At 36.9% G+C, this 18,204-nt stretch overlaps 1 protein-coding gene and 1 pseudogene across 2 annotated transcripts in view; both read right to left on the bottom strand.

Moving 5' to 3' along the window:
* LOC309639137 (desmoglein-1-like) overlaps positions 1-18,204 on the bottom strand; it is an 888,370-nt gene that overhangs the window by 635,244 nt on the left and 234,922 nt on the right. The gene's annotated exons all lie outside the window — the stretch shown is intronic.
* On the bottom strand, positions 2,200-4,476 carry LOC309639173 (rab GDP dissociation inhibitor beta pseudogene; annotated as a pseudogene). The gene has a single exon. The product of its transcript is annotated as a rab GDP dissociation inhibitor beta pseudogene (transcript).

Genomic DNA, 18,204 nt, shown 5'->3' on the forward strand with positions numbered 1-18,204 from the left:
TTGTTTTTGGATTGTGGTTTCTCTGATCTGTTTCCAGTATCATTTTAAAACCACTTTTTGAAAATAGAAATTTCCCCAAGTTTCTAATAAGCTAAAGGAACTCCTTCTTATTTTCCAGGATTGTCATATATTAATTCTTTAAAGTATTGTTCCTATCACTTCAATGGCATATGGGTGGGATGGGTGATAAACACATGCATTTATCATTGGAAATTAGAAGTTCCTTCTATTGATATAATTCTCAATAGTTCCTTATTCAGTTGAACTTTGCAAGTTTATTGAGTATGCATCAAGATCAAAGCATAGTGCTGGTTCTTAAGGCATACATGCAGATAACTAGTACACCCTTTTTGACAGAAGAGGAACATTCAGTCTCAAAAAGGATCCAGGAAGAAATGAGTCTTATGTACTATTTACAGTGCTATTAAAGCAACTATTAATAGAACACTAATGGTAGACAGGAAAATCTCATGTGGCCGAAAAGTCTCAATCTAAGAAAAAGGTGTAATAATGAGAGGTAGAATGCCCCCAGAGGAATACAAAGCATATATTCTAGGTGTGTAAAATAGCGTAGATAACAAAGTCAATAATCCCTGGGAATCAGACAGAAAAAAGGTGCCCTCTGGCAACAAGTCAAACATGTATAATTATTTTGTGGGTTGTAACAAATTTTCTATGTGAATGCAGAAGTCATTGAGAAAGATGGCAGGAGGGAGATGAGAGTGAAAATTTTAATAAGGAAGTATAAGTGAATTTTGGGTTGCAGTAAGCCATAGTAAATAGTGATTGAACAGAAACAAGAGTATAAGCTTCAAAATATGAAAGCAGAAGACTAGGATGAAGAGAACTGGTAAAGAGTTGGTTATCAAGTCTGCAGAAAGAAAAGATGGTCTAAGACTATTCTTCTAGATGGCCAAGTGCCATTAATTGTATACTATGGAAACCCAAATCAATTTTTATCCATTTCAAGCATAATCCTCAATATGCAAATGCAATTTAGTAACTGAATTAGTAGCACTGATCTCAGGTAAATTATCTTAGCTGCTTCCAAAAAGTTCTAAAATTCATGCATTAAAATAATTTGCCTAGAGCTGCACATCATGTCAACAACAGATCCAAGGTGAAAATTCCCTATAGTTCTACTAGACAAAGTTGAGTAAAATATACATGCATGTTGTGTGTATACATGTCTGTGTGTATATGCATGTAATATGTATGTGCTTTTTCTGCATTTGATTTCATGTATTTTACTTAATGTATATAAATTGAAAAAAATGATTATGCTAATTAATGATGAATATATGCAAACAAAATAGGAGCAATGGCAAAATGAGTCTGTCTCCATTGCTGAAAATGCATTTCATCACCTGAGACTCAGTTTTAATTGCTCCCTTAGGGAGAGTATGATAAGCAGTTATTTACCTGGCTGAAATGAATACTGTGGCAAATCATAGTTTTCACTATTCCCTCTACAGCTTACACTCCCTTTGTGGTCACTGATGGCTCCCAATTTCATTTACTTACTAGATTTGGTTGCTGATGCACAGCAAGCAACAATTTCTAAACAGATGAATACTGAATTGAAATTGCTCAATTACTAAAGTTTTATTTTTGTGATATTTATAAATGTTTGGCTATGGCTGCAAGTAAAATGACTTTTAGATTTTGCACAGGTGAAGAGCTTTAGTGGGTTATTGCTGTACTGAAATACTTTGTGGTGTCTTGTGGAAAATATCAGCATGTCTATCTGCAAGCAGAATGAGAGCAGCAGAAAACAGCAATCTTGGGGTAAGTGATACTGATCAGACCAACCTCTCTCACTACACATCCCCAGCTCACAGTTCTGAGTGCTGTGAGATTTCAAGTGATGAAGCTGTTAAATGTTTGAGTTCTTCAGAGAAAAAGTATAATTTATTGAATTAGTCCTACATGTTGCAAATTAATAGAAATATTTAATCACCTTGAATTTAGTATTTCTAGACATTCATTTATTAGTGGAATTTCAGAAAAGACATGGGACTTTTTCTGTATAGAAGCTTCTTTAGTTATTCCTATATATTATACAAGGAAACCCAAATCATTGCTATCTTATTCTTTCAACAGAGTGTGCAGCTAAGCAAACAATTGACAATGTCAGGAATTTCAGGTACTTACAGTAAAGAATAAAAACTTCTCATTATAGTAATAGTTTCTAATCTCTTTTTTTTTTTTTTTTCCAGAGTTTGGCTTTATTTTGCAGTACAGAAATCATTTGGAGCCATTGTGAGACAGACATCACTGAAGCAGAGGCTCTGTCAAATCAATACTGCGTTGCAGCAGCTTGGTCCATTGAAGAAGCCACACCTGGGATACAAAAGAAGCTTCTACATTTACCTGCTTTATGATAGTTTCCTTCCCCTCTGCTCTCATCAAATTTATTAGATTAAAACACCGCACACAGGCTTCCTCCAAAATGGCTCTCAAAGTCTGGAGTTTGGTTAGAATTGGAGGCCCACATAAACCAAGCTTGTGGCTATGCTTCCTGGGCACTGTTGTAACACTTGATGTAAATGTAAAGGGGTGGGGAGGAGTGAGGGATGCTGTCCCCAACGATGGAACATTCGATTCCGTATCTCCTTAATGTCAAGAGGACAGATGGCACGCAAACTGTACTGACCCAGCTCTTGAGCAGCAGAAGCTCATAACTGCAAAGGCTACACTGATTAAAAGATACAAATACTGTATCAAGTTCTCTGTATCAGTATCACAATGTTTTAAAACTGATCCTTCACTAGAAAGAACAAGCCAGTATTGGTTAAATTGAACAGAATGTGGGAACCTGCCAATTCTGAAGAACCACTCCATGAAAACAAGTTAATACATGATATTAGAAAGGGGAGGAATATTTACTGGTACAGTGCTCTGCAATCTCTCAGCTTTGATTACAAAAGCAGGCCTTACAATATTGATTTCATACAATATGCATCATTTGCCAAATTTTAAGTTTGTCCTAATTAGATGATAACATGTACTGCTGTTAGTCTTCCCCATAGATGTCATTTTTCTTGCGCTTCATTTCCTCAAAGTCAAACTCGGATCCCATCATCCTCTTATAGATGTCCTTAATGTCATCACAGGTTGTCTCAAAGTGAGTTGTCGCATCATATGTACGGGATATAAAGATCTGGCTTTCTGTTCCCAAATCTTTTGGTACAAGGAGGTCACTGATGCTTACGAATTTCTGCTCAATTGGTTCCAAGAGTTCCAGAGCTGGTCTGATTTCTTTCTCGGGCTCCTTGGTCTCCACGGTTGTGCTGGCGATGGCAATGTACTTGCCCTGTGCGGCCACGTTGTGTGCGAAGGAGATCATGCAGACATAGATATCTGATTTCCGATTGACTTGGTTCTGTGGAATAATGATCTGGCAGGAGTTGGCATCGTTGGTGTTCTTGATGGGGTGGCTGAGGATACAGATGACCCTGATCACCTGGCCCACTTTTTCGACTCGATCTTTCACGTAGCTGGGATCACAGATGAGCTGCTTACAGCGAGCAATCTCTCCTTCAGATTTTACACCAATCACTTTTCCATTTTGCATAATGATTTCTTCAATTGGTTTATTCAGCATGTAGGTACCTCCATAAATAGCACTTAGCCGTGCAAATCCTTGTGGCAGTTCTCCAAGGCCGTAGAGTGGATAAAGGTATGGGCTTTTGCCATATCTTGCCAAAGATTCACTGTAAAGTTTAATCCTATTAATGGTTTCACAACATGGTTGATCTAAATAGTCATCAGTTCTGTAAAGTGCCAGGGCATGACCAGTAAAATCTATAACATCTTGGCCCAGGTCAAATTTCTTATACACCTCTCGCATTGCCGTCTTCTTAGGATCAATGCCCTCAAAAGTTCTAGGATCATTCTCATCAAAGTTGGCAACATACACCAGGAATTTTCTGAATCGACGTTTTTCAAACAGCCCCATTAGGCTAGATGCCAGGGCTTCTGCTTCAGTGGAAGGAACCTTGTAGATTTTTCCTCCCTTATACACAAAGCTCCCTTCAGTCACTTTGAAATCCAGATAGCGAGTGACCTCTGTAAAAAGCAGCATCTTAACCAGCTGACCATTCGCCATAGGAACTTGGGAATTAAGTCAACATTCCAGTCTCTTCCTCTCCCCATTGATGCTGGTGGTGCTCCAGGTATTTTAAATCTTTTGTATAAATCTTCCAGCGGTGTTATAGATGCACTCTCTCCTCCATAATATGGGTTTCTATCCATGTGAAGAACTTTCTTTCCATTCACTGACATTATACCTGACAGGATACATTCCGTCAGGCCGGTGCCCAGCACGATCACGTCGCACTCCTCATTCATGGCGGGGCTGGGCGCGGACGGAAGCCCAGAGAAAAGAAAAGGCGCAGGACTCTAGGGGTCGGGAGCTAGGCGGCCACCCTGAGGAGGCGGAGGAAACGCTCAGGCCGGGCCCGGGCACAAGGGAAAAGCTCTAATCTCTTAAGTAATAGTTTTTACGAAAATTCAACACCTGATTAAAAAGAGGAAAAAAAGATGTTCACATGTCAAGAAAAAAAAATAGGGGGCTTTTTTCAGAATCAATATGTATAAAATGTCTGGTTACAACTGATATACACATTTTTGTGAACACCAAAAATGTGTGCCAATTATCAAAAATACCAAGTATTTGCAAAAAATAGACTGCTTGGCAAATATGTGTTAGGAGTGCAAAGACAGACAGAATGAGGAGAAAAGAGAAGTTCATCGATGTAACCTACAAGCAGGCTGGGCAAAGGATACCTCATGAGAGACTCAAAAGCCAATAGAAAAGCATTTCATTGTTATCTAGTGCAGAAATCCAGCTGGGTCATCACCCCTGGGATCTTTGGCTGACTTTGGGACAAACAATATACTCCAGGATAAAAATGTGGGGTATGATAGACAGAAGTAAATCTTTGCCATAGACTTTTATTAGGAAGATATTAGGGAGATTCCCAAATCCAGTTTGTTCCAGGAAATGAGTAGGTTGGATATACAAGATCAAATATTGGTCCACAGTCAGGATGTTTTCACAAAATTCATAAAGTAAATGTAGATTAATCACCAGGACCAGATGGTATCTACTACCTGAGGGTTTTAAGGAACTCTAGGATGAAACTGAGAAACTGTTGGCCATGTGCAACCAATCATTACAATGAAACACTGTGCCAGAAGACTATTTGTTTGCAAATTTAACTTTTTTAGAGGGTGTTTCCGGGAACTACAGTCTGTGAGTTTATTTTAGTAAGAGACAAAAATAGTTCATCTAAAAAAATAACAGTCATTATGTACCTTCAAAATGTCTATTCTTTTTATTTAAAAAAGAGATTCCAAAAGTCACTCATCTTTAAAATTACTCTCCATGAATTTTATATTCAATCACATAAAATTTACCTTTGTTTGAAAATTGAATTATAATACTAAATATAAGTATGTGTGCATGTGTCTGTATGTATCTTTCTCTATCTATAAACACATATATATATAAATATATATTGGACCCTCAGCCATGCCTGGCAACTCTATATATTTTCTTTATTAGTGCACTTTCTAAATCTTCATAACCTCTTACTCTGCCTAATCTCAGCTGATATAATTCCTTCTTATTTTATGGGACAAAAAGAAGTAATGAAAAAAGAATTTATATATTTTCTCACTAAATATTTACCAGTATATATAATGTTATAATGAAAAATATATATGTAAAGTTATACATAAGTTTATAAAAGTAATATATAAAATATATCTAATATAATAAAATTTAAAAATCAACAATAATTTACAGATAAAAGATAATTTATAAATAAACTGTACAGCACAAGTAAGAATAAAGAAGGAGAAATGGTTACCAATTTGCTTGTTGACAAAAAATATTTTCTTCTTCCATTATCTCTCTCTTTCTTTTCAAACTCATTAGACGCTGGGAATAATTGTGTGGTATTTTTCAGCTACATAGTGTTAAAAACTAACACTATTCAATCTCCTGTGCCTCTTTTACAAAAATATCACAAAAACTATATTGCTTTGTGGATGAAGGTGAAAAAGAACATTTCTTTAAGCAATTCATATGGTTGTTTCAAGTTTTGGCTATGGAATAGTTCTAAGGCAAAACGGAATAACACAAGGACAGGGGGCCTGATTTTAGTTTACTTTCTACCTAATGCTATGATGTAGCAGGACTTGAATGCATTATTTTAATGAATTGGTGTTGAGACCATAAGTTCTTGATATTGATGTCTATGAATCTGGAGGAAGGCTCACATCCTGATTGTTACTCAGTCAGAGTCAAATGCGGGGGTCCAACAGCTAGGAAGAGCCAGATGGGAAGAGATAAATGTGAGACTTAAGGTTCATTCCAAATGCACTAACTACCAAAGAGCAGTCATTAGTCCACAAGCCAATCATTAAGACAAACAAATGCTATGCCAAAGGCAAAAGGTGAAGAGTCAAGAACAAGGACTGGTTGTTAGAATGGTATAGAAATGAGTACAACTTATACGATGAGCATAAATGTAAAAGGAAACCTGGAAACTATTTTCTATTGCAAGTATTCTTTATCAATATTTACCTTACCAATTATTTGAACCTTAATTCTCATTGCACATTTAATTAGCTTCTGCTTTTCTGAATCCAACAGGCCATTCAGGATGAATCTTTTATTGGAGATATTTTTACTAAATCTCTTCATGTTGATTCATCTTCTTTGTACCAAGAGAGGTACAGTCTACTGGTCCTCTACCACGCACATTCAGCTACATGATTATTATTCACTTGAAACAATACTGTCTACATGACTACACAGCTCCAGGCCTTGTGACAGGCACTAGAGGGGGAAAGTTAAGATGTACTATTCATTAGTGTATATGTTATACAGCTGAGAATCTTTAAGAAATATATTAAATACCACGTGTAAACTGCACAGAGCATTTCAAAGGCACAAGTTATAAAAGCACAAAAGCACAGCCCTAGATCAGGGGGATTCAGGGGAAGTCTTTCTAGAAGAGATGATACATGGTAAGTCTTAAAGAATGAGTTGGATACAGCCAAGGGAACAGTTAGGAGAAGGTAGCTGGCAGATGGAAGATCACAAAGTCTCTGTCACCTTGGTAGGAAATTATAAGCAATTCAGTATTGTTAGTGAAAGAAAATAAAGACAGGGAATTACAGCAGGTGAAGCTGAGAGGCAGGCAATAATCAGACCACGAAAGGCCTGAAATGTCAAGTTACAAATTTGGGGCTTTATCTTGAAGGTCGTGTTCACATTCATATTTCAAAAAAACAGGAGTCAGTGTGACAAATAATGTGGTGATAAGGGCAAAACAGCAAATGAGAAGTTCATTGTCATAGTCCAAACAAAATGTGATAGGACTGGAACTAGGATAATGGTAAATTGGTGGAATGAACGTATTCAGGTAGTTCTTGCTATTCTGGCCCAAGATCTGAGATAGGAATTACTGACGGAGGAGAGGTTCAAATGAGATTTTGAGTTCATCTAAGTATATGTTGACTTTGAGTTGCCTCTAGACCATCCAAAGGATATATTCAGTAGGCCCTTAGATATCAGATCTAATGGTGAAAAGATCAGGATTGGGTGGGCCGACTCACCAATATGCCAAATTGATGAACCCAGGATAAATCTGGTCAAGAGCCAATGTACAGACAGAAACATACTCTACTACGGGAAGGTTTAAATGCAACTGAGCAGACATAAACCAGTTAAAAATATATAAAAAGTAAAAGCTGGGACTGTTTTAAAATAGAGGGTGTTAATGGAAATTTTGGGGTATAGCAAGGCCAACAGATCAGGAGATGCTTATCACTGAAAAGATATTTGTTACTCACAGTTCCTAGGGGAAGGGAACGCTCATTTTGTGGGGGGCTCAAATGGATATGTCACAAGATAGAAGGAGAGGGGAAATGTCAGCAAGAGGCTTTAGTGTGGTTTTGTGAGAAGGAATAGGAAAGGCTGGGTAAGCAGGCTTAGGACTGGCTAGACTGAATAATTTCAGTGGGCACTGGGGCATAGGGACATTCTCTTGTCTGGAATTTTGCCCTGGGTGATTGGAGCAAGTAGATAATGACCCAGAGTGTGAGACAGTCTGATAGGGGTGATGGTTGGGGGTGTAGCCTCTGGACCGGTTGGTTTGTATGTGAAAGGTGTGCTCGCAGGAGGAGGACTCCTTGCAAAGAGGGAGGGTAATGAAGGAGGCGAGGCCAAGGCAAGGTGACTCAGGCGCATTATCATGTCGTCTGGAACAAAGAGTGTTGGACATTTGAATAATGGGTAGATGTTAAAGCATGAAGTCTACAGAAGCTAGAAACATGGTTAAGCCAAGGACTCAAGGCGTGAAGGAGAGGGGAGCTAGTTTCTAGAGAAGACGTTGAATGTACAAGAAGATTCACAAATCAAAGAAACAGGCTAATATAAACAATAATGTCTGCTATATGCCAGGCACTGAGCGGCGTGCCAAGGAGTAACTTCTGCAAATGATAGAGAATACAGTGCCAAACACAAGAAGCACATAGGACATGGTGGTTATTTCAGGCTTTTCTTCCTGGCCTCTAGGAAAGAAAGTTGCAGAATTCCCAATACTTCTTCCCCTAACCACAGAAATACTTAGTTAGCATATTTCTTAGCCTAGAAGGGGACACATTTAATTAGAAACGTGATGAAGTTGCTAACAAAGGGTGATACATTAAGAAATGTTTCAGGGAGCTTCAAAAAGAAAAACTGATAGCCTTCGGATAAGTTTGTTTATTCAGGTATTTAAATGATGTTCATCATTGCAGCATCTGGGTGTTTCACATCTCAGAAAACCATCATTACTGAAAAAGAGGTAATTTCAATAGCAGAAAGCAAAATAATAGAACTGAATTGTTGCCTGCAGGACTGAATGACCCAAAAACAACAGAAATTTTGAATAATTACACTGAAGAATAAAAGAGGAAGGTAAAAAAATTAAGCAAAATAGGGAAACACTGAGTTTAATGCTCTTAACTGGTTACCAGTTTACGGTCCTGACAGATTATTTCTGAGTGTGAAAACAGAACAAACTTTACTTACTCATCTCTCATAATCTCTGCTTGGAGCCATGTAATGCCTGCTGTTTTTTCGTAACTGTGGGTTTGTAGATTCAAACGTTTAAAATGGTTTATTCTTTTATCAAAAATCAATCAATCAATTTATTCGCTGCCAGCAGTTTGCAATTAGGTCTCGTTCATTACCACATAGTTGAAGTGGTCAATACTTAGGTGTGTCCAAAACAGTTTTCAACAAACATGAAAGATACCAACTCCTTATTAAAAAAGTGAGACTTAAACTGAATTAAACAAATGCTCTGAACAAAGAAGCTTTAAAAATCAATTTCTCTTTCCAATTCTTAAAAAAAAAAAAAAATTCTAAGAGTATTTAAGGCAGAGTCTTTTTAGCTATGTTGTGAGAAACACCGGTATTTTGGATCAGTGATTAAAAAAAATGAAATGTTATCACATTGTGTACCGTTAATCACTATGCTCTAATCTGTAAAACTTTGTTGGCCCATGGAAACAAGTTGCATATGAAAAGGTAAGTGATCTGGTTGTTTGATGGAAAAAGACATTGTGAATCACAATAATAAGATATACTTTAAATATTTTTCAATGTAAGCTCCTGCTTTACTTATAAACTCATCCAAACTATAATCTTAAGAGTTTTAAGACCATTTCACCATTTTTCCTCAATAAAAAAGCAACAACAACAACAGCAACAACAGAACTCTGAAACAATGTTCACTAAATTTCAACTCTCTTTGTGGTGCTTAGTGCTCCCTCGTTGATGGAATGACTAATATTTCTTCTTGTTGCTTCTCTGTTTTGCCACATTTTATCATATTTGTTCTAAGTCTATTTTAATGAAATAAAACATTGTAAATAAATCTAAAGTGACCTGTGTCCCTCATCCCAAATTCTACCCCTTTGTACCTTCCCAGTACTACAAGCAACTTTCCAGTATGTCTTTTGACTGTGTGTGTGAGAGAGAGAGCAACATATAATAGTACTTTATGTGAGTTTCATTTAAATATTGAGCATAATACTGCAATTTCTTTTTTTTCACAATTGTCTTGCTCTCTACTGTATCAATATACGCTAATGTAGTTAATTCCTTTTTTCTATATATAGTATTCCATCATAGAGTTAATAACACATTTTATTTATCTGTTAGTCTGTTGATGGACATATAAAATTGTTTCCAATTATTTCTTATTACAAAAGGAGCTAAAATGGAAATCATCATATGTATATTTTTGTGCACCTGTGCACCAACTTTTAAAAATAGATTATAGGTAGAATAGAATGATTGGTTTGAAAGGGATATAATTATAATGTTTTCACCAATTTTTCTCTTAAATTATTGTAACATTTTATACTCCCATATATAACTATGACAGTTTTCCGAAGACCCTTTTCAGTATATCATGTTATCAAATTTTAAAAAATTTTGCCCGTATGAATAAGAGATATTATTTTCTTTGTAAGCTGGTACTTCTCATATTGTTGAAAATGTTTTGGTATATTCTGATACTTTTATTGGACTCTTGGGTTCCTCTTCAGTGAATTGCTTATCACTGAATCTTTTCATTTTTTTCCTACTAGGATGTATGTGTTCTTTCTTATTGAATTCAGAAATGCAATTAGATAATAATTATCTGCTACAAAGTGGCATATATTGTCTCCTAGTCAACCCTAGCTTATCTTTTAACTTGGTTTATGATGATGTTAGTCATGCGGAAGTTCATAGTTTTGATAGTCAAATTCATCAACCTTTATTTTATAAGATGTGTTTATGTATTTGATTTTAAAATTCTTTCACTATCATATATCAGATATTTTACCTTCTCCTACAACTTTCTTGTGATATTTCTAAATTTCAGTGTTCCTACTGAGTTATTTCCTCCATCTGGAAATACTTCATATAATGTAAGATAAGAACCAATTTTTTTCTTCCTTTATGCAACGACTATGGTTGTAACATCATTTACTTAATAGTTCTACTTTAGCCTACTGATTTGTAATGTCCCCTCTACCAAGAGAACGTGTTTTCCTGGGTCTATTTATAAGTTCTCTATTCTATTCTACTTGTGTATTATCCATTTCTGATCTTGAATCATACTTATAATAAGTTGTAATATTTGGCAAGAAGAAACCTTCCACTATTAATTTTTCCCCAGAACTATCCTAGATATTTTTGTTGCGTTCTCATTAAATTTAGGATCAGTTTGTTTAAGATCTACAAGAAAACTTTGCTTTTTAGATTTTCATTGTAATTACATTGCACTGATCAATATATTTGGGACAGAATTAACTTCTCATGAACTTATTATCTACTTCTATTTATTCAGAGCTTCTTTTATGTTTTTCAATACTTCATAATCTTTTATTTCATAAAGAACTTGCACATATATACCAGCAATTTTTGCTCTTAATATTTTAGTTTATGTTGATATTGTGAATGGAGTATTTTTTAATACTATATATTTTTAGTTATTTCAGATTGTGATCTTGAATACAACACATTTGCTGCGTGTTCTTATTGGTTCTAATGATCTACAGATTGGCTTAGGTTATCCTGTAGACAGAGTCTGCAAATAACTATGAGTTTGCTTTCCTTTAAAATATTTGCATCTCTATTTCTGTTTTTCTGTCATTTAATTGGCTAGCTACCAGAATTTTCAGTTCAATGTGAAATAATTGGGATATAGAGGTCATCTTTACTTTTGTTCAGTCTTTTATTTAAATTTTTTTAAAGTATGACTTATCTATGGGATGTATAAAGTTTTGGTACATAAACGTCATCAGGTTAAGGGAATTCCCTTACATTTGTAGTTTGATGAGAATTTAAAAGAAGAATTAATTATTAATTCTATCAAACATTCTGGTGCACCTCTTGAGATAATACTTTTTATCATTAATGTAATAAAAGAAACTTATACTGATAGCATTTTCTAATGCTAGAATATCCTTGTTCTCCTTCAGTAAACGTAAGTATTATATTAACTTGATGAAGGTGCATTCAGTTTTAAAATTTTATTCAATATTTCAGCCTATACATTCAAATGTAACACTGCTCTCTAATTGTCTTTTTTTTTTAAATTCTTCCCACTTTTTCTGTGAAGTCAATGAAAGCCATAAAAAATAAATCACATGTCTCTCCTTGTATTTTTACACCTAAAAAAACTTTTTAACAAGATGAACAGTCTCTATCCTTTAAAAATTAGTAAATCTGCAAAGTGCCTAGCCTACAAATGTTTTTAACAGCATTATTGGGTTAATGATTTAATTGCTCTGATGTTCAAGTTTTTCTTTATTTTGAATAATACTTTAGTGATTTATGTTTTTCTAAAAATATTACATCCTTATCTGACCCCAAACCATTGCCACTTATCATATAAATCAGTGATTTAAAAAAATCTCTATCTGCTACTATGTCCCCTCTTTTCTAAACTATTTTGTATCTACAGTTACATTTCATCCTCTTTAAAAAAGTTTTTTTCAGTTTCTGTTAGAATATGTAAATAATGGAAATAAAGCAAATAACGTGACCCTAATTAACCCCCTAACTGAACTAACTAAAAGTCTATTTAAACGTTCTTATAAAATAGATGAGTTATTAAAATTTCATTGTGGAAATAAACAAAAACTTTCTTATTCCTAAATTACGTTACTTCCTACAAAAGATTACTCCCTATACTATATATTTTATAGACAATATTTCATGATTTTATTTTAAATATGGCATATTTTTCTATAAAGGTCAAATACACTGGTCTATTCTGATAAATATATTCCTGTAAATAAGATTCTAATGAGATTAAGAAGATCTGCTTTTGTCTGTATTTAAGGTTATATTTTACTGCCTCATTTCAGAACTATCTCTGACAAAAATCTTTGCTCAAGAGGTTACCTTTCATATTCTCTTGAATAAATGGTCTACCTATAGGAGAGACCTTCAAGATGGCAGAAGAGTAAGATGTGGAGATCACCATCCTCCCCACAAATACATCAGAAATACATCTAAATGTGGAACAACTCCTATAGAACACCTACTGAACGTTGTCAGAAGACCTCAGACTTCCCAAAAGGAAAGAAACTCCCCCACGTACCTGGGTAGGGCAAAAGAAAAAAGGAAAAACAGAGACAAAAGAATAGGGACGGGACCTGCACCTCTGGGAGGGAGCTGCGAAGGAGGAAAAGTTCCCACACACTAGGACGCCCCTTCACTGGTGGAGATGGGGTGGGTGGTGGGGGGGAAGCTTCAGAGCCACAGAGGAGAGCACAGCAACAGGGGTGCGGAGGGCAAAGCGGAGAGATTCCCGCACGGAGGATTGGTGCCCACCAGCGCTCACCAGCCTGAGAGGCTTGTCTGCTCACCCGCCGGGATGAGTGGGGGCTGGGAGCTGAGGCTCCGGCTTCGGAGGTCGGATCCCAGGGAGAGGACTGGGGTTGGCGGCGTGAACACAGCCTGAAGGGGCTAGTGCGCCACAGCTAGCCGGGAGGGATTCCGGGAAAAAGTCTGGACCTGCCTAAGAGGCAAGAGACCATTGTTTCGGGGTGCATGAGGAGAGGGGATTCAGAGCACCGCCTAAACGAGCTCCAGAGACGGGCGCGAGGCACGGCTATCAGCGCAGACCCCAGAGACGGGCATGAAACACTAAGGCTGCTGCTGCCGCCACCAAGAAGCCTGTGTGCAAGCATAGGTCACTATCCACATCTACCCTCCCGGGAGCCTGTGCAGCCCACCACTGCCAGGGTCCTGTGATCCAGGGACAACTTCCCCCGGGGAGAACGCATGGCGCGCCTCAGGCTGTTGCAACGTCATGCCGGCCTCTGCCACTGCAGGCTTGCTCCGCAACCGTACCCCTCCCTCCCACCATCCTGAGTGAGCCAGAGCCCCCGAAGCAGCTGCTCCTTTAACCCCATCCTGTCTCAGCGGGAACAGATGCCCTCAGGCGACCTACACGCAGAGGCGGGTCCAAATCCAAAGCTGAACCCCAGGAGCTGTGCGAACAAAGAAGAGAAAGGGAAATCTCTCCCAGCAGCCTCAGGAGCAGCGGATTAGATCTCCACAATCAACTTGATGTGGAATCTGTGGAATACCTGAAGAGACAATGAATCATACAAAAATTGAGGCGGTGGACTTTGGGAGCAACGATATATATATATATTTTTTCCTTTTTCTCTTTTTGGGAGTGTGTATGTGTATGCTTCTTTGTGTGATTTAGTCTGTATAGCCTTGCTTTTACCATTTGTCCTAGGGTTCTGTCTGTCTTTTTATTCAGTATAGTTTTTAGTGCTTGATATCACTGGTGGATGTGTTTATTGGTTTGGTTGCTCTCCCATTTCTTTCTTTCTTTCTTTTATTACTTAAAAAAATTTTTAATAATAAGTTTTTTATTTTAATAACTTTCTTTCTTTCTTTCTCTCTCTCTCTTTCTCTCTTTCTTCTTTCTTTCTTTCTACATTTTCTTCTGAGCCATGTGGCTGATAGGGTCTTGGTGCTCCAGCCACATGTCAGGCCTGTGCCTCTGAGGAGGGAGACCTGAGTTCAGGATATTGGTACACCAGAGACCTCCCAGCTCAACATAATATCACACGGCGAAAGCTCTCCCAGAGATCTCCATCTCAATGCTAAGACCTAGCTCCACTCTACGACCAGCAAGTTCCAGTGCTGGACACCCCACGCCAAACAATTAGCAAGACAGGAACACAACCCCAGCCATTAGCAGAGAGGCTGCCTAAAATCATAATAAGGTCACAGACACCCCAAAACACACCACTGGACACTGTCTTGCCAAACAGAAAGACAAGGTCCAGCTTCATCCACAAGAACACAGGCACTAGTCCCCTCCACCAAGAAGCCTACACAACCCACTGAACCAATCTCACCCACTGGGGGCAGACACCAAAAACAACGGGAACTATGAACCTGCAGCCTGTGAGGAGACCTCAAACACAGTAAGGTAAGCAAAATGAGAAGACAGAGAAACAAACAGCAGATGAAGGAGCTGGGCAAAAACCCACCAGACCAAACAAATGAAGAGGAAATAGGTAGTGTGCCTGAAAAAGAATTCAGGGTAATGATAGTAAAGATGATCCAAAATTTTGGAAATAGAATGGAGAAAATACAAGAAACTTTTAACAAGGACCTAGAAGAACTAAAGAGCAAACAAACAATGATGAACAACACAATAAATGAAATTAAAAATACTCTAGAAGGAAGCAAAGCAGAATAACTGAGGCAGAAGAACAGATAAGTGACCTGGAAGATAAAACAGTGGAAATAACTACTGCAGAGCAGAATAAAGAGAAAAGAATGAAAAGAATTGAGGACAGTCTCAGAGACCTCTGGGACAATATTAAATGCACCAACATTCAAATTATAGGGGTCCAAGAAGAAGAATAAAAAAAGAAAAGTACTGAGAAAATATTTGAAGAGATTATAGTTGAAAACTACCCGAATATGGGAAAGGAAATAGTTAATCAAGTCCAGGAAGCACAGAGAGTCCCATACATGATAAATCCAAGGAGAAACACACGAAGGCACATATTAATCAAACTGTCAAAAATTAAACACAAAGAAAAAATATTAAAAGCAGCAAGGGAAAAGCAACAAATAACGTACAAGGGAATCCCCATAAGGTTAACACCTGATCTTTCAGCAGAAGCTCTGCAAGCAAGAAGGGAGTAACAATCTACAACCAATATTACTCTACCCAGCAAGGATCTCATTTAGATTCAACAGAGAAATTAAAACCTTTACAGACAAGCTAAACCTAAGAGAATTTAGCATCACCAAACCAGTTATACAACAAATGCTAAAGGAACTTCTCTAGGCAGGAAACACAACACAAGATAAGGAAAAGACCTACAATAACAAACCCAAAACAATTAAGAAAATGGTAATAGGAACAAACATATCAATAACTACCGTAATTGTAAATGGATTAAATGCTCCAACCAAAAGATATAGACTGGCTGAATGGATAAAAAAATAAGACCTGTATATATGCTCTCTACAAGAGACCCACTTCAGACCTAGGGACACATACAGACTGAAAGTGAGGGGATGGAAAAATACATTCCATGAAAATGAAAACATGACGACCCAAAACTTAAGGGATGCAGCAAAAGCTGTTCTAAGAGGGAAGTTTATAGCAATACAGTTCTATCTCAAGAAACAAGAAACAACTGAAATAAACAACCTAACCTTAAACCTAAAGCAATTAGAGAAAGAACAACAAAAAAAACCCTAACGTTAACAGAAGGAAAGAAATCATAGAGATCAGGTAAGAAATAAATGAAAAAGAAATGAAGGAACCGATAGTAAAAATCAATAAAACCAAAAGCTGGTTCTTTGAGATGATAAACAAAATTGATAAACCATTAGCCAGACTCATCAAGAAAAAAAAGGGAGAAGACTCAAATCAAAAGAATTAGAAATGAAAATAGAGAAGTAAAAAACTGGCACTGCAGAAATACAAAGGATCATGAGAGATTACTGCAAGCAACTATATGCCAATAAAATGGACACATTGGAAGAAATGGACAAATTCTTAAAAAAGCACAACCTTCCAAAACTGAACCAGGAAGAAATAGAAAATATAAACAGACAAATCACAAGCACTGAAATTGAAACTTTGATTAAAAATCTTCCAACAAGCAAAAGCTCAGGACCAGATGGCTTCACAGGCAAATTCTATCAACCATTTAGAGAAGAGGTAACACCTATCCTTCTCAAACTCTTCGAAAATATAACAGAGGGAGGAACACTCCCAAACTCATTCTACGAGACCAGCATCACCCTGATACCAAAACCAGACAAAGATGTCACAAAGAAAGAAAACTACAGGCCAATATCACTGATGAACATAGATGCAAAAATCCTCAACAAAATACTGGCAAACAGAATCCAACAGAACATTAAAAGGATCATACACCATGATCAAGTGGGTTTTATCCCAGGAATGCAAGGATTCTTAAATATACTCAAATCAATCAATGTGATACACCATATTAACAAACTGAAGGATAAAAACCATATGATCATCTCAATAGATGTAGAGAACACTTTCGACAAAATTCAACACCAATTTATGATAAAAACCCCCCAGAAAGTAGGCATAGAGGGAACTTACCTCAACATAATAAAGGCCATACATGACAAACCCACAGCCAACATCATTCTCAATGGTGAAAAATTGAAACCATTTGCACTAAGATCAGGAACAAGACAAGGTTGCCCATTCTCACCACTATTCTTCAACAAAGTTTTGGAAGTTTTAGCCACAGCAATCAGAGAAGAAAAAGAAATAAAAGGAATACAAATCAGAAAAGAAGAAGTTAAACTGTCACTCTTTGCAGAGGACATGATACTATACATAGAGAATCCTAAAGACTCTACCAGAAAACTATTAGAGCTAATCAATGAATTTGGTAAAGTAGCAGGATACAAAATTAGTGCACAGAAATCTCTTGCATTCCTATACACTAATGATGAAACGTCTGAAAGATAAATTAAGGAAACACTCCCATTTATCACTGCAACAAAAAGAATAAAATACCTAGGAATAAACCTACCTAAGGAGAGAAAAGGCCTCTATGCAGAAAACTATAAGACACTGATGAAAGAAATTAAAGATGATACAAACAGATGGAGAGATACACCACATTCTTGGATTGGAAGAATCAACATTGTGAAAATGGCTATAGTACCCAAAGCAATCTACAGATTCAATGCAATCCCTATCAAACTACCAATGGCATTTTTCATAGAACTAGAACACAAAATTTCACACTTTGTATGGAAACACAAAAGACCCCGAATACCCAAAGCAATCTTAAGAAAGAAAAATGGAGCTGGAGGAATCTGCCTCCCGGACTTCAGACTCTACTACGAAGCTACAGTAATCAAGACAGTATGGTACAGGCACAAAAACATAAATATAGATCAATGGAACAGGATAGAAAGCCCAGAGATAAACCCACACACATATGGTCACCTTATCTTTGATAAAGGAGGCAAGAATATACAATGGAGAAAAGACAGCCTCTTCAATAAGTGGTGCTGGGAAACGGGATAGCTACATGTAAAAGAATGAAACTAGAACACTCCCTAACACCATACACAAAAATAAACTC

Source organism: Balaenoptera physalus (genome assembly GCF_965194825.1).
Source record: "Balaenoptera physalus genome assembly, chromosome: 12".
Lineage (NCBI taxonomy): Eukaryota > Metazoa > Chordata > Mammalia > Artiodactyla > Balaenopteridae > Balaenoptera > Balaenoptera physalus.